Consider the following 23,498-nt stretch of genomic DNA (forward strand, 5'->3'; position numbering starts at 1 on the left):
TCATGACTTACCTCCATTTTATTCGGTACTGCTAAACCAAAAGTTAAAATGAGACAAAGTTGGGAAAACCCATTCGAAAGGAAATAACATTATAGCACAAAGTGTTGTCAATAGAGAAACCCATATCAAACAATAACAATGTTGCAAAAGAATAGGCACACTACAACATACTAGCAGTTTTGCCACGCGATATTTAAACCATATTCGTTTGTCACTACTAAGATTGTTTTCCGTGTCAGTTTAATTGAATATTAAAATTATATCATTTAACACACATAGGAAGAAAGGAAAATAAAGAAATAATCGTTTTGAAGTTTAAATACGTCAGGTACCTTTGAAAGCAAAGAAACTGTTAAAAGGTGAAACATTTTTTTTCTTGGCGCCTTTATAGCTGCCATATAACGAGGTAGGTGGTTCTTATCTAAAACTTTCTAAGTGTGCACATATTTAAGCTGCTATAGTTAACTGACGAGTCAGAGTACAAACTGAATCACAACTAGCGTATGTAGTATTGAAACACATTTTCAGTTGTAAACATGACATGAAAAAAACTGACATAGACTGACAATGGAAGAAATATTTAATTACATGATAACTTCTGAAACGAATTTTTTAAAAAAAGCTCAAATAAACTAAAGTAGAAGAATGTCTGTGTGACAACAAAACTATAACTGGTTTTAAACAAAGGGTGCCATTCCCTGAGAAAAACAATGAATTACAACATTGATGTGTTTTTTGACACAATAATAAACAACTTTTTTACTGAATCAAACAGAAGGCAAATGCAAAATCACCCGTAGTATACCCCTCGGTAAAAATATAATTAAACTAGACTCTTGTTGCAAAAGCAACAAAAAGGTCTTCCGTTTTGATATACATATATCAATTCAACTGTATGACAGTGCTTCTCTCACATAGAAAAAAATAGTGGATATGATAATTATTGTGAATGATTTATCCAGACGTTACTTCCATGTAAAACAACGAGAATGAAAAAGAAATCAATTTTTGAAGTACTTTCTGTGACGACCGGAAGTAACGCCGAACTAAACAAAACATTTTAACCGTTTGTACAATCATAAGTCAATCTTTGTTCAAAATTTGGTTGTTCACGTCTGTGCCAAATCTAAGATCTCAGCCGCGAGGAGGCAATCCCAATAAGAGCCATACTTTAGAAATAGAAATATTTAAAGCCAAAAGAACAAATTGAAAAAATTAAATGTAAATACATTGTATTCTAATTTCCGAACATAATAAGCAAACAGATTTTAATGTTTACAATTAAAATACAATGTATGTATATTTGATTAAGGATTTACTAAGAATTTCATATGATAAAGAGACTAAAAAAATTATAGCCCAAAAATCAATTTAGAAATCAAAAAGTAATGCGATTGATGCAAGAATATTGAACAACATACTGTACATGTGTAAGCAAAAAAAAAAAAACTCCACCATTTTAAAACATGCACTTTAGTCTGTCCCAAGTTTTTGCTTCCATCACTTTCTGATAATTTTTAATACAAATACAAATACCTGTGAAAGAAGTACAGTTGAAATCATTGAAAAGGAAAATATCCAAGATATATTCATTGTCAAATTATCCCTTTTCACTCATAGAATTTCATAGGTTCTTACGGAGATTTATAATGGGAAATGTTTACATCTTTTCTCCATTCGGAAGTACTCGGGACACCTCGCGCAATTTTTTAACGTTATCATCCGGGCTTTTCAATGGCTGATGTAATGCAAAATCCTCGTAGACTCTATATTTTGGGATGTGTATTGAAACCTGAAGCAGTAGAGGGGGTGTTTCAAAAGAGAATATCTGGACATTTTTCATATTAATAGATGAACTTAGTTTGAGCACAAAGGTATTTATTATTATTGAAATATCAAGCGAAAAGTGGTGGAAGCAAAAACTCGGGACAGAGAATAAATGATTGGATGGAGTTAAATGAGCTGTTAGAAGAAACAACCGAACAGCACTGCATTTATAGGACCTAAATTATTTAACATGCAAAACAAGAATTTGTTATCTAATTAAGTTATATACATCTTTATCTAGAAAAAAATATAATTGAAATTAAAAAAGAATCTTCAATTATGCAATTCAGTTTCTATTTGGGTCCATTTGTGTTTACATTTGGGTCCATTTGTTTCCATCTGGGTTTCCATTTGGGTCAATTTGGGCTCCATTTGGGTCTATTTGGGTCATTTGACGTTTTTATTTTGGTCCATTGGGTAAATCGACGCACCCTATTAGAAAGGTTTTTCGTTGGGAACGGAAGACCTTAATTATACCAAAGTGAATACAAATTGTTTACTTATTCTACATGTAAATCAGTGAGGTTACATCATTAAAATCTCTTTGCAAATTCTGATTTAAAAAACCCAAACGTTTGTAAATGAAAAAAACATTTATAACGTTATATATTAAAAGTCTTAAATTAAAGAGAGAATTCGAAGTAATGCCGGATAAAATGAAATTCATATGTCACTTTTACCTGAAGTGAAAAAAATATACAAACAGATATTTATGTTTTATATAATCTCTGAAAAATATCCATCGAGGTTGTTTTTAGAAATCGTACGAAGAGGGCAAAACATTAACCCGATGGTGTGATAGGACGGTAATTCAGCGATCTTAATTGTATACAGAACGAAATACCGAGACACCGTTTTGTGACGTAATTCCGTCGTTTAATGCACACGTCTGCTGCGAAAGTCGAAAGATTTTCAAAGAATTGTAAACAGAAGTTAGAAGAGAAGGAAAAACTAGAAAGATAGCCGGTTGGTTGTAATCTTTTGCAAGAGATTTTCAACATTACAAGGTAAGTACATAATGCGACTTCTTTTGTATCAAAACCAAAAACAAAAAATAGGGCCTAACGTTAGTTCATTTATTTCGCACAGGAATTGTAACGTTAGACTGGTATCTTGTACGCTATTTTTGTGTGAAAGGGACTGAGACACTTTTTTCTCCAAATTTTGCAAATAATGGAATTTTCAATGCTTGACTGAAATTTATTGTTGTTTGATGATGTGTAGAAGATGTACTGCAGTAGTGTTGTGTGTTACTTGATTTTTGATAGTCTACAAATACAATACAGTAGCCATGTAGTGTCATAAAAAAATAAAATAGTAGCATGATCAAACATTGGAGCAAATTTTTAATATATTCGATGCCTGCTATCTATTCAAGATATATTATTTTAGTCAGGTACTAGCTCTTTACACAATTGCACTGAAAAATAGTTCTGTTCATGATGAGCAGTAGATAGAATGTTCTATCGTTAAAATGACAGATGTCCTACTGACCCAGTTTAACGATAGAATTTGTCCCATATACTCGCTTCGTAGCAAATAAAAAAATTATATCGCATTGCATCTGGCCTAAATTTTCATATGATTGGTCTCAAATATACCTACATTGTTGCTCAGTCTTTTATAATCCCATATTACATGTAACTGGTTTTGCAATGAAATCACTGCCACTTTTAACATCACGTTTGAAAATTTACTGTTTATGGTCACCATGTTAATGATAAAATCCGAGACATTCCGTGTGCAATTTCCGAGAAATTGCAGGCAAATTCAAATGTGTATATTAACAAAATGCCTTGGTACGACTCATTAAACAGATATTTTGTGGATTAAACTACATGTGCATGGTCATAAAGGTATGTAATGTATAAAAATGTTTTTTCCCCATAAAGAATATTTTTAACAGACTTAAAATTGACTCGATGCTGATCCGCTTCGCGGCTGCTACATTGCAAGTATATGGGACGAATTCTTACTGTGACCTGAGCGTAGCCTGGTCACGGTAAGATTATTCTTTCTAGATGAGCAGATACAATATTACAATAAATATTTAGAATATAGACCCCTTCACAATAACTGCGGTACTGCTCTCTTGCAGGGAAAACTGATATACTTTGCTGACATTTCAATTGGTAGATAATTAAATGGTAGAAATGAAACAATTGACGTTACTTCATATTTCACCAATCTATGTCACTTTGCCCTACAATAAAGCAGTACCGCAGTTACCAAGAAGGGGTTAATTAATGTATATGTAATAATTGAATAAACACCCCACCCCAAGAAATGCAAATGTGAAGTATTCACATTCCTACGCTAGCTGCATCCTCATTTTTTTTTCACGAAAATATAGGTCATTCTTCGATTGACAATTTTTTCATTAATGAATATTGCTTCTAATATTACATGTATTACAATATAATTATTTATTTATATTACTTTATGCTAATCTCTTTTAATTATTTGTTGTGTATGAGTGGGTGGTATTTCTTTCTTTTTTTTTAAACGACGGAACACCTGCACCATCTTGTGTAGACTCTGTTAAAGCACAGATGTGTGCACTGTTTGCTAATGACGGGTGGCAGTATTTAATACAGATATGAAGAACTATAAACATCAGTTTCTTAACAAGTTCTGTGATTTTAACTTAAGAGATTGGCTGAGCACAGTAAAAATTCAAGCAATTTAAAAGCTGAATATCATGGATATGGGGTAACCCATATCTATTCTTGTTACAGTATATACTTGTTATCAATGATCAGAAATCAACAATCATTTCAAGAACTGCAGGTAATGTTGTCTAAAATTTATATATAATGTACATGCAGTCATTTGACCAGTTGCTATTAGTTCATAAGTTAAATAGAAAATAATTAATGAAATAAAAGATGGAGAAAAACATTAATACCTTTAATTAAACAGGAATATATGCTTGGTTAAACAAAATTCTGCAGCAGCTTTACTGTTTCATTTTTGCGTTCATGTATTATGTATTCAATATGATCAGCCTTAGATTAGTCAACCTAATTTTGCTATGCAATAAATCCAGGTCATTGCAACTTTATTATGTACATAAAATCATCTGTTGGTAATGCCTTAAAGAAAGTGGGCGCTTAAGATGTGGATTCGGCAGGAATCTGGGCGTACAAGAAGAGTGAAAATTTCATTGATTAATTTTGGACATTTTTCGAATAATAACCGTTATTTGGTTTCTGTTGGACGTAGAATGGGCAGAAAAATGTTTGAAATGCAAAAGGTTTTGTCATAATATGGGCCTAAATATAGCAACACGGCGGAATTGATGCAAAATCGTACTTATTTACAGCTGTTTTTAAATGATTCTGATGTCTCTGGGTCTTCTCTCCACAAATTTTAAACTTGTAAAGATGACTTAATTCAACATTAAAAACGTCGCTTTTTAAAAAAAGATGGAGAGATGACCCAGAGATGACTAATTATATACCTTTTCAAAATATTTTTGGAAGATAATAAAACAAAGTCCAAAGATATGACAATATTGTCTCCAACACTACTTTATACCGCAATTTTCAAAGTCTCGCATGGCTCACTGGTTTCGGTCTGGATTTTGAAGACATTCACGCAGTGTTTTGGGTTCAAATCCTGCTCGAGACTCAAATTAACTTTTTTTAAAACTTTTTTTTAAAATGTATGTTGATATAACATTATGTTGAATTATACTAGGATACCGGTATATTTTGATTAGTCGTTATTGATTTCTGCCGTATGAACACTATTTTCTTTTCTTATTACTAGTTTATTATGATAAACAGTATAATTCAATTAAAATATATATGCATGTGTATTAAAATTTCCAATATAAAGTTTTATCGGTTTACCCCTCATTTCCCTTTTCAGATAGCTTGTGAGTTTTATTCAATAGCCAGGATAGACTTGTACTTCAACTCTCTCAACACAATATAGTTTGAGTAATCAATTTTTGTTCAAACCTGTACATAGCATTTCGAGGATATAGACATTTAAACCCCAATTGGTTCGTGTCGATGGTTCCTGCAAACTCACCATCTTGTGCGCCCAGTTTCTTTTCACTTGTAACGTGTAACAAGATTTCTTTTATCAAAAGAAGGTTTGGTATATATTCTAACATTCCCAAAGAGCATGCAGGATATCAATTAAAAAAAAAAATGCCAATAGCAGTTTAATTTCCTCAGGACTCGACACTAACGGTAGACAGGCAGCCTGAGTCCACCAAAAATAGGGAAGATCCACCTACAGTTCTGGACCTGGTGGATTGTCGGTCCACTAAAGTTTTAAACTTTTATTATGAAAATCAAATTATTAATGCAAATTCTTACATTGAAAATGACAACCAAAAATGAATAAATGAAGTTTTGTGATCACGATAACTTCACCAGAATTTCGTCATAAAAAAAGTTAAAGTTATTGTGTCCTCTGAGTTTATGATTGTGTAAATTATTTTCCTTGGCAATAAAATGATAGTTGATAAATAGAAAGACATTTTTAATGCAAAATAGAAACTAAAACAATTATGATTTAACCAGTTGGCTATCCTCTACATAACGGTGGTAAATGGGTCATTGGGTTAGACTAATACCCCTAAATATCACACTGAAGTAAAGTGACACTTCTAATCCAATTTACATGACTGTATATAAGTATTGTCTCTCCCAAAATATTGAACAATATTTGAAATTTAAGTTTTGAATTTGTGTTATGTTTGTGTCTGTTATTTCTGTGCAAATCAAACTGCATAGGTTAAACAAATCACCAACAATTGGGTGGTATGTATCAAACCTGTTATTCAACAGGTTTAATCGATGGTGTTTAGGGCTGAAACTTTTATATCTACATTCGATTTTATTTTTATTGTACTGTCTGTCAGACGTTCAGTCTGTCGGTCGGTCCACCAACAGTTTCCACTCATTTTCTTCGCAGAGGATGAACACATTGGAATGAAATTTGGTATACAGGTTTATCATGATAATATCTAGGTCAAGTTCGATATTGGGTACGATCGAGCAATTTTCAACAGAGTTATGGCCCTTGGACGTAGAAAAATTCCAGTTATATGCAGTTTCTGCTCATTTTCTTTGCAGAGGATGAACATATTGGAATGAAATTTGGTATACAGATTTATCTAAAAAATATCTAGGTCAAGTTTGATTTTGGGTATGATAGAGCAATTTTCGACAGAGTTATACCCCTTGGACTTAGAAAAATTCCAATTATTTGCAGTTTACGTTCATTTTCTTTGTGGATGTTTCCAAGGGAGGGGGGCATAAGTGTTTTACAAACATCTCTTGTTTATTATGTATTAAAGCATTTTTGGGATATAACACACGGAACTGAAATTTTGATACCACTATGATCAATGTATTTATTTTTGGGAAAAAAAATCCATTAGTGTTTTAAAAAATGATTGAGCCAGGCCAATTTTGATGGATAGGGGGAGTACATCAAACAATTTTTTTTTCAATTTTGGCCTTATAGTTAAAAACTGAGGAAACTCACAATGTGCAATTAATTTGTTGTGGTGTCCTGGTATATTATTATATCTTTTCCATAGCTTTTCTATTTACAGCAGCAATATTATTGTGATCGTCATCTCGAGTCATCAGTACTTATGAAATGAATGTTGTCGCTGATCAATTATCTGTTTGCTCTGAGACCTATGATGTTACATCTTTGTTAGCCAAAGGTTTCGATCAACGGTTTTTGGCTAGAGAAGATGATGATGTTACTTATCCAGAAAAATTTACCCCAACTTAAGGTGGTTGTGCATGGTTTTAATTTGACACATGAGGTGTTTCATGAACATATTGTGATACGTATCGTACATGAGGTTGCTGGCGATACTCAAGCCTTCTAGCTGGTGCTTCTTAATAAGTGTAATTCGTTATATCCGTCAAGTTTTCAACATTTAATATTAAAGTCACAAGGGAATGAAAATCACTTTGTGAATGTATGTATGTTTGCTACAACCATGTTTTACTGTATATAATATGTTTTGTTTTGCATTTTGTAAATTTTAGAGCAGAGCCCTTTTTATGCCCTGTTACCCAGGAGCACAAGTTGAAATTAGCAAAGAGAACACATAAGAAAGTCAAGGTTGCTGTGAAGTTGTGAACAGTTATAAGGTGAGCACGAACATTTCAATTTTTTAAAGTTGTTAGGAAAACATTGTTTAGATGTTACTATCGTCACAATTTTGGGCATTAGTAAGTTTTCAGTCTTTTAATGTTTTCAATACTTAAGAATGGTACTTTTTAGAGCCATCCAAAATTTTACTCTTAGCCGTCAAGTTTTAATCATGATACAGACGTCACAATTCTTTGTTATGTTTAAACAAAGCCAAGGCCATGCTTTTGTTTTCATTTTTTTATATCTCCTTCCTGAAAAAGATGTACTGTTTTACTTTTGTGTGTCTGTCTGTAGTAAAGGACTATACATACATGTTAACTCTACCGATTTACGCTGAAGTCTACCGCTTTTTAGCTCTGTCTCCCGCCTTCCGCTTTTATTAAAAAAATCTACCGCTTTTCTTCAAAATATGTCTCTTGTTTTGATAGATAGCCATCTTGGAAGCCATTGTGGTAAAAAAATCTCGTTGGGTTTAAAATTAGCGCGTGGCTTTGAATCGGAGGCACACAAACGCTTTCAAAAGCCAGCTAAATGATAAATTTTCAAGCATGTGTTTAACATTGAACGATGAAAGAAGCCACTTCCTGTGAATACATTAGTTACAAGACATGTCCGATGTCCTTGTCCTTGTCAAGATAAAAGAAGCTTTGCAGTTCCACACGTGGCTTTAACGATGACTGAATATATTTTAACTTGGCCATAACAGTAAACTTGACTTGCACTTTATTGCAATACTGCATGATTTGTGATAAGCATATAAACATCGTTTTGGTATTGAAAAAGAATATACTATTTTCTAGAAGTTCTTACTTCTCTTATAAATATGTTGAATTTTGGCAACTTAACCTATTTTTTCTGAACAAAGGCAATTGTTAAATTCTCTGCACTCAAATATTTTTTCCTCTGAAAATAGATAGCTCTAATACCATAATCAATATGATGGTAAATGCATGCAGACATTTTTATTGCATGTGTTGATTTACTTAATTTTTAAAGTCTTATATTTTAGTTGATATCGTTAATTACTAATTATCAGAAACCCTTACTACATGTACATTTGTAGTACATCAAAATCTAAGCTCATTGCTGTGAAATATATATATGCGAAAAAGACCAATGCTACTGCTTTTCAGTTCAAAATCTGCCTACTTTTCATCACTGGAGGTTAACATGTATGGACTATATATGGTTTGAGCCTAAAATGGCCCCCTTAAATGAACATTGTCATTTTACTGTAATTCTTTGATTTATACCCATACAAAAAAAAAGCACTAAAAAGTTATACCTATGAGCCCTTAAAAAAGTTACAAAAAAGTCATAACTAAGTTAGCACAATTTGGAACCATCTGATCAATTATGGTTCCAAATTAGCATCAAAAAGTTATACCTATATTGTAACTTTTTGCTTAAGTACAAAAAAGTCATAACTAGAGTGTAACTATTGACAATTTATTTTTTTCATAAAAATAAATAGGTATAAAAAAGTTATCAAAAAGTTATAATAAAGTTATCATTTAGGTACAAAAAAGTTACAAATTAAAGTTACAGAAAAGTTATCATTTAGGTACAAAAAAGTTATACATATAGGTATAGAAAAGTTATCATTTAGGTACAGAAAAGTTATAGATGTAGGTACAGAAAAGTTATACATATAGTTACAGAAAAGTTATCATTTAGGTACAGAAAAGTTATATGTATAGTTACGGAAAAGTTATCATTTAGGTACAGAAAAGTTATAGACGTAGGTACAGAAAAGTTATACATATAGTTACAGAAAAGTTATACATATAGTTACAGAAAAGTTATCATTTAGGTACAGAAAAGTTATAGATGTAGGTACAGAAAAGTTATACATATAGTTACAGAAAAGTTATCATTTAGGTACAGAAAAGTTATAGATGTAGGTACAGAAAAGTTATACATAAAGTTACAGAAAAGTTATTGTTTAGGTACAGAAAAGTTATAGATGTAGGTACAAAAAAGTTATCATTTAGGTACAGAAAAGTTACACAGAAAAATTACAGATGTAGGCAAAAAATATCTATCTGTATCATAAACTTCAGATAAAAAAAAACCCCAGGTACATGTACAGGTGTTATACTGATGAAAAAAAAGTCCCTAATGTTGACATGAACTTTTCATCAAATTGTTTTTGCTCTTGAATAGGAATTTAAAATCATATCTGTTCATGTGAGCAGAAGAACACAAGTCAATGTTTATGTTAATCAATATGTTTACTGAATTATATTTACATCTAATGAGTATGCTTTCCTCCATTTCTTATGGAAACTTATAGTTAACGCCTTGTTTAACGATTGGTCGAAACCTATAATGACCTTAGAAAAATCATTGAAATAATCAGGATATCAATGCAGACTCACATTCCCATTGAAGACAATTTGGCTGTTTCTTTTAGATAACGTACTGATGCACATTAAAAATAATATAGTAAATTTAACTTACTCTTTACAAACAATTTATTAATTTGTTAAAAGAAAGATGTAAATATAAACAATATAACTTTCTTTGACGATTCATGCAGGTAATGAAGGGAGCAATGATTGCAGAAAAAATTTACATAACTCGCTAATGCGGATAATGTATTTTTTCTGCAATGTCGCTACATTCATATCCCGCATATGTCACCAAAAAAGCATTTTATTGTTTACATAATTATCTCAAATCATTACAGACCCTATATGCAAGTTTTTTAAATAAAGCAATAATCTAACATAAAACCATTTGGGATTACATGTGTGTCTAATGTTCTTGCTAAATTTGAATAGAAAGTTTGAAAAACATTATTTTGTAAACCAAAATTTGACCAAAACCTTCATAATTAAAGCATGTTTTAGGTTAAATTCCTAACATATACTAGCATGATTTTGTTCCAAACATACTAGTATGATTTTTAAAACAGTCCTGGTTCTAGATGATACCAATGACCTGCAGTAATTTATCAGCAAACAACTGGATCTGTTTCTTGAATCTGTTGAACTTCCTAAAATGTATAAAAAAGAATGTTTCATTATGGCAATTTCTTACTACATGTACTTTCATTGTAACTGTTAAAATCCTTGACAACTACCTTATACTTAAAACAGAAAATTATATAGCATACCAAGTTGAATATATATGTGACCAGCACCTGGCAGGTGAAAACTGGTTTCTGTTTACATGGCTGCATGTATTTCTATGGGAACGGTTGCTCTTGCATATGATCTCTTTCATAGTATTATCCTCGTCCTCCATTAATCTAAAAGAAGGCAATAATATTTAAAACATGATACTGTTTGACAATTTTCAATATATGTAGCATAAATTATTATTAAATATCAGTAAAACTTTTCAATTCTCTGTTGACCTAGTACCCCCCCCCCCCCCTCTAAAAAAAAGTCAACATTGATACAGCATGCAGTTGCCATTATATTTTCAGATTTACAATAATTCATTTACTAAAAGATATACATAATATATGGTTAAAAATTTAAAATCTGTATATCTTTACTTGATAAACACACATACTTACTTTTTTCATCTTGTATTAATGATGTATCTTCAATCTGGTGTACAGTCTGCTAGCTGGACTTGGTTGGGATTTTTTCTGCAATACAATGATACTCTTTTTAAAACAGTCGGCCATAATTTGATTACATATAGAATGTACATCACTAGATATACATGGCTGCATAGACTTTGATATAGATGATAAAATCATGCACTTCTTATTAGAATTCTAGAAATATTCCAAATGTAATTCATTTCTAAGTGCAAAGCAATAATATAGAAATTGAGATAAGCAAACACAAATGAATTATTTAAAATGACTTGTTTGTACATCAGACTTACCCTGAATGGAAATGGTCATCCACAACTAAAGCCATATCATCCAGGTCTTAAGCATGTCTATCTTTATGAAACCACTGCTTGCAGTTTCATTACTACATACAACACGCTGTGATTCTGCATATTTCTTGAAAAAATCAGGAAAATCTTCACAACAACTCCTGTCTTCTTTGCCCATTTCAAAATTTGATGGCGGAATGGTAATTGTCCAATCAGAATTCACGAAAGTCAAAGTTTGAAATTTTGGCCAATCACGATACAGCCACGATTAATACCGGGATAAATCTTTAAAATTTATTTTGGTTAAAAAACAATATTATTTACTTAATATTATCTTAAGAATTATGCATTTAATTGAAACAAATTTTATTAATATTTTCTTTCCTTACAACCTGTTAGTTTATTAATCGATCATCAAAACTGGGCATTTCCGGTCTCAAGAGCCGCCATTTTGAATAATTTGAGGGAATTTTAAAAACTAAATCAATTTAAATACCAATGCATTTTTACAATTGATGAATATGTAAAACCAAAAATTATAACACCTTATTAAAATAAAACATGTTTCCCAAAGTTTATAACACAGTCCTTATAGCTATGTGCTGTTATAAATTACGATGAGAGATAGGCTTGTACTGGGAAAACATACAGATGGAAATAGCAGTTCTGTTCTTTGTTAACAGCATGTCTATTAATGAAATATGTGAATAAATATGATGAACCCATCTCATAATAATGCTACCACCCCTCCCCAGCCCCCCCCCCCCTTTCTTCGCATGCATTCGATGTCGTGGGAAAATTCTGAATCAATTTCTAGAAATCTACTCTATTCCTTTCTTCATGGGGTAGGCCATGAACAGTTGGAAAAATTTTCAGTGATAATATAAAGTTGATGCTACCCCTTAGTATTTAACAGTGTTTAAACGAAATCGTAATATGTCTAATGATGTTCAAGAGACCGATAACAAAATAATGCTTGCAGGAGCAAAATAAAAAATGTCTGCTGGTCAAAACACACACATCAACTTTTTATCTTAAACAAACATCAGTGTCATCACAGCACGGACTAAGCATGACCTCTTTAGACACCCTTTACTGTTAACCTGGGATGTGTGTGCGTTCAGGCGGAAAGTGATTTCCTGTTTCTGCCTTATAAAAACAATAAAATTTTGGACAGGTGTTTGTGTTGCAATTGATGGACTGGATTCCCGTTATAATGGTTATGTCATTGTTTTCAAACAAATCTTAGTGATTTTACTACCCAGTGTGTGATCAACCTACATCTACCCCCCCCCCCCCCCACTTATCGTGATTTTTATAAAAAACAAAGATATAACGATATTTTATATTAGTTTTTAGATTTATTGTGATAAAAGTCTACTTTAGACTTGAACCTCTTGGATAAGATACTCTTAAATTTTTAGTGTAAAAATGACAAAGTCCAAACACATTCACAAATTGACTAAGTTCAATGTAGGTACATTTTAGTTATTCTGAAAAGTTTCTAAGTTCAATGTAGGTACATTTCAGTTATACTGAACATTTTCTAAGTTCAATGTAGGTACATTTCAGTTATACTGAAAATTTTCTAAGTTCAATGTAGGTACATTTTAGTTATACTGAAAAGTTTCTAAGTTCAATGTAGGTACATTTTAGTTATACTAAGAAATTTCTAAGTTCCATGTAGGTACATTTTAGTTATAGGGCAAAAAGTTTAAGTCCAATCTAGGTACAAAAAAGTTATAACTTTTATGTGCCTAAATCTTAGGTACATAAAAGTTACACTTTAGTTACAGAAAAGTTATGACTAAGTGTAACTTTTTTTTGTATGGGTATGTACAAATATACATTTGAAGTTTTTTCATAATTTTCATTTTGATTTTAGTGCCCTCAATTTAAAAATATGACATCATAAAGTTTACCTTTTCCAGCCATTTTCTCATTTTTAGCATAAAACGGCTTGTTTTGAAGCAGTTTTTCTTTAAGGAAACATTGAGCGACTGCTTTCAGAACAAACAAAATATTTTCACCAAAGATGTATCTCTCCAATACTAAATATAAGTGACAAAAAGTTCGTTCTTGTTCAAAGAGTCACTCTTTATTTCCTATTCGAAAAAAGATAAGAAAAATGTCAATTTTTGACTGATTTTGATTGAATTATAAAAATAGAATCACTTCTGACATCATATACTGCCAGTGAGTGCATATAAATCAAATAAATGGGTGAAAAACATATTTCATGTCAACTCTTTTATAAAATAACACAATTAACAAATTAATGTACCAGAATCATTTTAAAAGTAACGAATTATGGGGCCAAATTTGATTAATATCATATATAGTTCTTTTTGAAACATTTTCTCTCCACAATTGATAACTGCAGATGCTTGAAAGTTTACCACAGTAAGTTTAAATAGTAATTCTATTTGGTAGGATTTATCATCTTTATTTTTGTAAGAATGTGATTAAAGTTTCTGTTAAAGGCGGAACATTTTACAAATGCCCCATTTTTTACCTGTACAAACTTCAAAATGATGCTCCTTGTCAATCAAGTTTTAAACAATAGCACTCCGTTTGATTGACGTGATCGTCGGAGTGTCGTCTGGCCAGGTCCGTGGATTTCTGTTTACCGCTAGCAATTAACATTGTTATCTTCCATTACGCATTGAAGGGGGGATTAAAAACTTAATTATAAAAATTACCAGTATTAAGGTAACTATCATATTTCATATCTAATAGATTGCATGTTTGATCACTAAAATCTTAGTGTGATTTTAAGGAGTATTAAATAATAAAGTTTCACCTTTGAAATCTTTAAAAAAAAATTAATTTTAATACATTTATCATATGTTGAAGTTAACATTGAAGTCTATGGGAAAAATGCATTTTTAAATATATTTCTTTAGTACAAGTAATTTTTAACCGGGTTTTCCAACGGAAAAATCCGGTTATTAAAATGGTGAAAATGGCGGGCGGGCGGATGGCGGGCGGGAGGGCGGGCCAAAAGGGTACCCTCATTGTACGGATAACTCCTCCTACAGTTCTCAAGATAGGAAGTTGTTCTTTTGCAGATCAATTGTACATATATCAGAGGTGTGCATATTGCTAGGATTTTGATTTCCGATAATTTATCGAAAAAATACCAGCTTTTGAACTTAGTCATTTTTTGGCAAAATGTTGCATATAGGGTACCCTCATTGTACGGATAACTCCTCCTACAGTTCTCAAGATAGGAAGTTGTTCTTCTGCATATCAATTGTTCATATATTAGAGGTGTGCATATTGCTAGGATTTTGATTTCTGATAATTTATCGAAAAAATACCAGCTTTTGAACTTAGTCATTTTTGGGCAAAATATTGCATATAGGGTACCCTTATTGTACGGATAACTCCTCCTACAGTTCTCAAGATAGGAAGTTGTTCTTTTGCAGATCAATTGTACATATATCAGAGGTGTGCATATTGCTAGGATTTTGATTTCTGATAATTTATCGAAAAAATACCAGCTTTTGAACTTAGTCATTTTTTGGCAGAATATTGCATATAGGGTACCCTCATTTTACGGATAACTCCTCCTACAGTTCTCAAGATAGGGAGTTGTTCTTTTGCAGATCAATTGTTCATATATCAGAGGTACGTGCATATTGGTAGGATTTTGATTTCCGATAATTTATAAAAAAAAAAATACTAGCTTTTGAACTTAATCATTTTTTGGCAAAATGTTGCATATACATGTAAGGTACTCCATTTCACTGGATAAGGGTTGACATGGATTATGGATACAGTTTACATAAAAGAAAACCCGGTTTGCTGTCACATTGACAGCTTTTCACTTGTCTCACATTTCTCTTGGTAAAAAGTTGCAAAAGCTTTCTATGTCTTCGAATATGCTAAAATAATTCATAGTTTACCATACATATTTTCAGAAAATGATTTTTTAAATTTTCTTAAAGGGCAGACAACTCTTTAAAAAAGTTTTAAGTGCAAAAAGTTCATTTAATTGACTACATACATGCACCCAAGTTTGGTTTATGTCAGCCTCATAATAGCTTCAAAATATGTATTTGATGTAGTATAGATCAATCAAAATTGTTAAATTCACCTTAGTTATTGATGGACTACCTTAACATTGTTTATGAGAAAAAAAATTTCAGTAATCAAAAACACGCAATTTATATTGAATTATGTTGAATGTATGTGAGGTAATAAATTCCACGAAGATACATGAGCAGCTCCAAAACATGTAAAATTTTCTTTTTTAAACAATCTTATGAGCTACTAAAGCTGTGTTTACTGGTAATACACTCAACTAGAACTTGTTGCACGAAAACGTTACTCCATGGAAAAGGAACTCCATTAATTGACATCGTTAGATGGCTGCCTTTACATTCCACATTCTTACTGATTGTATGGTTTTCTTAGTTATACAATTGTATTTATTAAAATTACCTTCCTAAACAATGTTAAGTGCTAACTACAATGTACCGACTTATATATTTAAAGCAGAATTAGTTTACTATAATTTTTTTTGTCAATTGTACTTTATGCACGTGTGCTTATAGACAAAATTAAGATGACGCATAACATTTCCGTATGAAATCGCCTTATATGGTCATCAGAACAATAACACATTTAAACTAAAACCAATTCTGATTAATTTTTCCTGTGTATCAATTTGTTTCCTGGGTATAGTGATTAGCAGCCTTCATGACCTCAGGTAGACTGCAAGCCCCGGAGGCTTTCACACCTCTAGTAATTAAGCCCCACCCTCACCTGAGATTTACCACCTGTTAAAAATGTTTGGCCTTTAAATAAAGACTGTTATTCGAGAATTACATTTTCAAACAAATTATTATTTGTCTGCACCTACTTGTTGCAGTTGCTTGACATTTTAACATAACCTTTGTTTAGGCATGCAATAATATGATGGGATTTATATTTGAACCAATATTAATGTTAATAAGGTTTATTTTGTATACTCACATCAGAGCAGGGGTATCATTAGTGGGAATTGACTTACATCTTGTTATAGTGTTCAAAAATTCAGTTGTGTGTAAAAGGACATACTCTAAAACATGGCCTGGCCCAGCCCCATTGGCTATTCTTAAGAAAATGTGGGAAAAATTTGTTTTCAGGCAAAAAAAAATATTATGGTATTAAAAACTAAATTATGCATGAAGAGAACAATTTATATTTGTATGCATAAAGAAGAAGGTATAGTTTCTTTAATATTTGCCCTAAAATTCAAAACTTCTTTTAACCTCATTAAAATACATACTACTGTGGTTTCATCAATATTCGTTGAATACCAATTTTCATGGATTTCTTTGTTAAGTTAATCCACGAGATAAAATGTTCATTGAAGTGCAATTTCTATTAACATTTTGTATTGATAGGGTCATTGGCCATGAATTTACATATCCTTGAAACTGTGATTTTCACTTTATCCACGAATATTGATACCCTTGAATATTAATGAAACCACAGTATTATTTGGCCTAGAGTTGCCATGATACACCAATATGTATTGGTTGTGTTTTTGAACAATTTGCAATCCATCATCATTCTGGAAACATGATACTGTAAATGGTTCTTTTCTGTACACAGAATTATAAAAACCAACTGAAGCGTTGGAATCTGTGATTGGGAAGAATTTGCTCAGCTAGATATTACAACTGATAAAAATCCTTCACAATTATCGTTACGAAAATCAGGTCCAACTTCAGTTGCTTTCTATGTCAAAAATGGTCATTTGTTTTAAAGCAAACACACTTCCTAGACACATGAATGTTGTTAGATTTTCTTAATAAAATTGAAAGAAAAGCATGTTAAAAGAAATTAAATAGTTGAAAGGTTGTATGATGTGAAAGTAAAGCAGCAAGGTACAGGTGTGTTCAGATTGTATCAGGAACAAAAGGGATGGAAGTCTGAATTTTCAGATGAGTGGGAGTTTTCTGAAAATCTAACACAGCTGAAACTTCCCAGAGTTTAAGGTAAAAAGTACATAGTATGCAGGGGTCAAAATATGCAGACAATGCTTGCTAAATGCAAGTTTAAAATTAAATTTTCAAGTTAAAAAAAACCCGTGGTTGCTACCTTTTGCGAGTTGCAAAAAAAGCAGTCTTCGGATTTTGCGGTGGATGGCAAATATAAATATATGTTTGTATTTTTAATTAACATACATTTTTGATACAATGACAGATAGTTAGTAAACTGTATGCATTAATTTGTTAACCATGAGAAAATTGTGCGAACAACTCTGTCTCTATTCTGATATAAATGATTAATTTTTGCCAACTCAAAACTTTTGACACAAAAGAAAACAAAACAAATGATTTTTGATGGAAAATCGTTTATTTTTATCCGATTTGGAAAAAAATTTATTGACATTTTTGGTCACAAAAATGCTTGTTGCAGTTACTCTTTTCAAAGTGAAACTGAACATTTTTGTTTCAAAATGGTGGTATGGTTCCATGTGCTGTAGATATTAATTATGCTCTCATCACTGGCAGGGAAAGTATCTGATATAAAATATTATTTTAGTGTTTTCTTAATACCAGCTTAATTGTCAGGAAGGATATTGAAAGTATTTCTCATTTTATTCAATTCAGCAGTGTCAGTATATGTTTCTAACCTGCATGTATGGATACTGCTCAATACATACTGCATTAAAGGAAAAAAATTGAAAACATTCTAACCAACTGACTCTCATTTTAGCTCACCTGAGCTGAAAACTCAACTGAGCTTTTCTGATAACTTTTTGTCCAGTGTCCATCTGTCTGTCCGTCCGTCCGTAAACTTTTTACATTTTTGATTTCTTCTCCAGAACCACTGGGCCGATTTCAACCAAACTTATCACAAAGCATCCATAGGTAAACAGAAATTCAGTTTGATAAAATGAAGGTCTACACCCTCTTTCAAGGGGAGATAGTAAAAGATCATTAACATGTTGTTGGTATTTTTCAAAAGTCTTCTTCTCAAAAGCCATTAGGCCAGAAAAGCTGAAACTTGTGTGAAAGCATTGTCAGGTAGTGTAGATTCAAGTTTGTTCAAATCATATTCCCTGGGGTTTAGGGTGGGGCCACAAAAGGGGTCAAACTTTTACATGGAAGCATATAGCAAATTTTTAAAAATCTTTTTCTCTGAAACTGATCAGCCAGTAAAGCTAAAACTTGGGGGGGGGGGGGGGGTTTACATAGCTAAAACCATCCTGTTACAAAGGGGCTCAATGATAAATATAAGAATATGCAGGGGAATTTTTCTATATACAGGATCTATTATATGACATTGTTCCAATACTTTGTATATGACTCCATGAAGCTGATTTTATTATGTCTATTGTTGCTCAGGTGAGCGATGTGGCCCATGGAGGTTGTTTTTTGGGGTTATTTTATTTAGCATGAAAGCGGAAACAAGCCATTATTATTGTTAGGCCTCACCTGAAGGTGAGTTTCTTTGATAACTTTTGTTTGGTGTCTGTCAGGCCGTTTTTAACTTTTTACATTTTAGACTTCAAGTCTAGGACCACTGAGCCAATTTCAACCAAACTTAGCACAAAACATCATTGACTGCAGAGATTTCAAGTTTATTGAAATGAAGGACCAGGTCCCCTTAAAGGGGAAGATAATTAACATTTCTAAGGTGTTGTAAATTGAAATTGGTTGAAATTATGATCCCCTTGAGTAGTGTTGGGTCACCATTTTGGGTCACCATTTGTGGTTGATTTTTTACATATTAGGAATGTATTGGGAAAAAAATTGAAAATCTTCTAAAAAACCAATTGTTTAGACAAGCAATAACTTGTGTGGAAGCATCCTCAGGTGTTGTAGATTCGAGTTTGTTTAAATCGTGATCCCTGGGTGAAAGCTGGGGCCACAATTGGGGAAGGGGGTCAAAATATTGCATAGGAATATATAGAGATCATCTATAAAAATCTTTTTCCAGAAAACCAATAAGCTAGACAAGCTGTACTTGTGTTGAAGCATCCTGGCATACTATAAATTCAAGTTTGTTTAAACGAGGATGGCAGATGGTCAAATTTTACGTAGGAATATATAGAGATAAATCTCTTAAAAAACCAATAGGCCAGACAAAATGAAACTTGTGTTTAAAGACCCTTGGGTACTCATAATCAGAATGCCGAAGTTAGGGTGGGACCACAATGGGGGGGGGGGGGGGTCCAATTGTTACATAAGTAAGTATAGAGAAAAATCTTTTTTTCTCAAAAACAATTGATCAGACAAGCTGTACCTTGTTTTGAAGCATCATCAGGTAGTGTACATTCAAGTTTGTTCAAATTATTATCCTGAGGGTAAAATTAGGTAACAATGTGTAGGTGTTTTTTTTTAATATATAATTATGAAATATATATGATATTACTTACAAGCAAGCATTTTTTAAAATTATTCTCAGTTGTAAGACTAGCTTATGGGCAATTATGGGGCCATACAAGGGGTTCAAAGTTTGATGTAGGTTAGTGTTTATGTGAATTTTTCTTCTTGATCGTTGGATCATCTTAATAAATAAAATTGCTGAACATGTTCAATATGTAATTTTTCACTGAAATCATCCAGTTTCAAAAGAGGCTCCATGTATAGCATAAGAATATGTAGAGAAAAATTGAAAATCTTTCCTATCTCTATATACAAGATCCATTTAATGACATTGTTTGGATATTATGTATATATGACACAAAAAAGCTGATTTCATTATGGTTGTCTATGCTCAGGTGAGCGATGTGGCTCATGGGCCTCCTTTTATTTATACATGTGCGGGAATTAACAAAACAAAAACTTGGCTGCTAAAAATTACAGAGATTTTTGTATTTTGGTTATTAAAACTGCTTGAATCAGTCATTCAGGTGGTCAATGTTGCCTGTAGGTCTCATTACTAATTAAGGTTAAAAAACATTGGCAATGTTTTAATTCTTAATTTGAAATTTTTCAAATGATTGCCGTAGCTCTGACATAATGCATTTATACTGTTATTTATTTTAAGTTCGTTTTTTAATGTTAAAGATGCCAAAGAGAAAGTCATTGACTGGTAGAAAGGAGAGAGAGAAAAGGAAGTTGATTAAAAGACAAAAGAGACAAGATGACATCGCTCATGATGAGATTGGTTTAGAGTCTCCTGGTGACTTGGGTCCTCCTGGGCAAGGTTTGATTGGGTTACCTCCTGTTAAGGAAAAACCCATGGCCAGGGTGCAGGCCTCTCCTTGTGAGAAAATGCACTCGGCCCCGAGGTTGTCACCTCCTCGGGGAAGTCGCCTGATTGTCCCAAAGGACAAGGTAGCATCCCCTGACTCCCCAGCGTGGGTTTGTACTCCACCGAGAGTACCTGAATCAGACATCTGGATGATGTCAGGTTCAGCAGGTCAGGCGCAGCTGATACCTCCCAAGGGGGAAGAGGTCAGCAAGGCATTAAAAAAAGATGAAAGGCACGTAGAGGAATATAACAAAGACAATATAGAGGAAAACAAAGGCATTATAAAGAAAAACAAAGGCAGTATAAAGGAAAACAAAGACAATACAAAGGAAAACAAAGACAATATAGAGAAAACTAAGAAAACTATTGAAGAACCAAAGAAATACACAAAGAAATCAGAAAGATATGGCAGAAATGCTGAAGAGATACCTGTGCAGGAATATAATGCATGTATTGGTAAAAGCGAAACAAAGAATGCTAGTCATAGAAAAGCTACTACACAAGTTACTGGTAGAACAAATGATGATAAAAGTTCCAAAAAATTCAATTTGTCTGTGCAAGGTTCATTTCATCAAGGTGATCTAATGTTTGGTGAAAATGCTGGAACTCAATGTGTAGCAAACTCTTTAACAGCATTGGCATATCATAGATTAAAGAATAGTGAGCAATGGCAATCTGAAGATATGAACAAAATATTGGCAACAGGAGATGAGATGTATTCCTATCTACAGTGTAGTTCAACAATGGCAAATAGATACCTTTAAGTAAATGAATTGCCTCAGTTTTTTGAATGCTTTGGTAGAATGTTTGAGTTTAAAGCAAATGAATCACTACCAAGTCTGATTAATTTGGCAGATGTAGTACTGAATTATGATGACTTCAATGCTTACCAGGTATTAGATGCACTTCAAATAGCCCTTGATGACAATGATGGGTGTTTTGTGTGTTTTGGTGGAAATACATTTTTGATTGGGAAATGTCACCAGAGTTTTTTCACGTTTGATTCCCACTCGAGGTCATCTGCTGGATTACAGAGTGTAAATGGTAAAAGTACACGAGTATTGTATGAATCGATACAAGATGTATGCAATCATGTCTTGTCTCTTGCTATGTCAATGGGTTATTCTCAAGCAGTTGAATGTGAAATAACAGGAGTGCAATGCTCAATTAGACAGCTTTCATTGGGTATAGAAGAAGGTATTGAAAAACAAATGCAAATCAGTGATGAAGAACAGGAACTAAACAAATCTGCTGAGTTTCAATGCAATATTACTAGTACTGGTTTACAAGATGCTGATGAGGTAGAATTTGTTGGGACTGAGCAGCATCAGATAAGATTTTTACCTCTTTCTGATGATCAAAAGAAAACACTTTGTGAAATCTTAAGAATACCATATTCAATGCAGAAATGTGAAAATCAAGAGCAGTATGGACAGGAAATAACAGTGCCAATGACCACTGTATCAGTTGAGCCAGACGGAAATTGTTTTTTCAGAGCAATCTCATTGTGTTTAACAGGAAAGCAAGCATATCATTACACGATACGTTTAGCAGTATGTCATCATCTGTTGGAAAATAGGTTGCTTTTCACATCATTCTTAAGGCCAGGTCAAACTTCTGTAGAGAACTACATTTCCTCGTCAGGCATGCGCATCGATGGAAAATGGGCAACTGAGTTAGAGATTCTTGCACTGTCCCATTTACTGAAAACTGAAATTTATACATACTCAGAGAATAAATGGACTACTTTTTCTGGATTAATGGTAAATTCAGAAGAAAATATGGCACCATTGCAAGGCATTTATTTAGATCACAAGAATCAGAACCATTATAATGTTGTTATATCTGTAACTGTGAGAGAAAATGTGTCAGTGATTCCATCACAAAAATCATCATGTTCATTTCAAGAAAACAGCACAGCTAGAAACCAGAATGGACAAGAGCAAAAATCTATTCCATCCCAAAAAGAAAGATGCAAACTTCAAAAGTCATATATTAGTGCTAAAGAAAATAAATTATACAAGAAAAACATGAGGTACATGACAGACCCAGAATTCAAGTCAAAATGCATTGAAAATGCAAAGAAAAGATACAGAAATGATGAACAATATCGTGAAAATTTAAAACAAATCAGTGTGGAAAGATATAAAACAAACCAGCTACACAAAGAAAAAATAAGAGAACAAAGCAAACAGAAGTATGAAACAAACAAGCTACACAGAGAAGAAATCAAAGAAAGAAGCAGACAGAAGTATAACACAAATGAGTCACACAATGAGGAAGTCAAAGAAAGAAGCAGACAGAAGTATAAAACAAATGAGTCACACAAAGAGGAAGTCAAAGATAGAAGCAGACAGAAGTATAAAACAAATGAGTCACACAAAGAGGAAGTCAAAGAAAGAAGCAGACAGAAGTATAAAACAAATGAGTCACACAAAGAGGAAGTCAAAGAAAGAAGCAGACAGAAGTATAAAACAAAT

The 23,498-nt window shown here is 32.5% G+C and overlaps 1 protein-coding gene and 1 long non-coding RNA gene across 2 annotated transcripts in view; one reads left to right on the top strand and one right to left on the bottom strand.

Moving 5' to 3' along the window:
- Positions 1–2,690: 2,690 nt before the first annotated feature.
- Positions 2,691–23,498, top strand: part of LOC128164141 (uncharacterized) — a 29,675-nt gene continuing 8,867 nt past the window's right edge. Inside the window, exons 1-2 of the transcript XR_008240907.1 lie at positions 2,691–2,834; positions 7,860–7,964. The gene's annotated coding sequence lies outside the window, so the exon portion shown is untranslated. The remainder of the gene's footprint in view (positions 2,835–7,859; positions 7,965–23,498) is intronic.
- On the bottom strand, positions 9,691–12,032 carry LOC128164142 (uncharacterized). The gene is made up of 4 exons (XR_008240908.1): positions 11,818–12,032; positions 11,498–11,572; positions 11,090–11,224; positions 9,691–10,969 (listed from the first exon to the last, which is right to left on the bottom strand). It is a non-coding gene; the product is annotated as an uncharacterized LOC128164142 (long non-coding RNA).

Source organism: Crassostrea angulata, chromosome 9, assembly GCF_025612915.1.
Source record: "Crassostrea angulata isolate pt1a10 chromosome 9, ASM2561291v2, whole genome shotgun sequence".
In the NCBI taxonomy this organism is placed as follows: domain Eukaryota; kingdom Metazoa; phylum Mollusca; class Bivalvia; order Ostreida; family Ostreidae; genus Magallana; species Magallana angulata.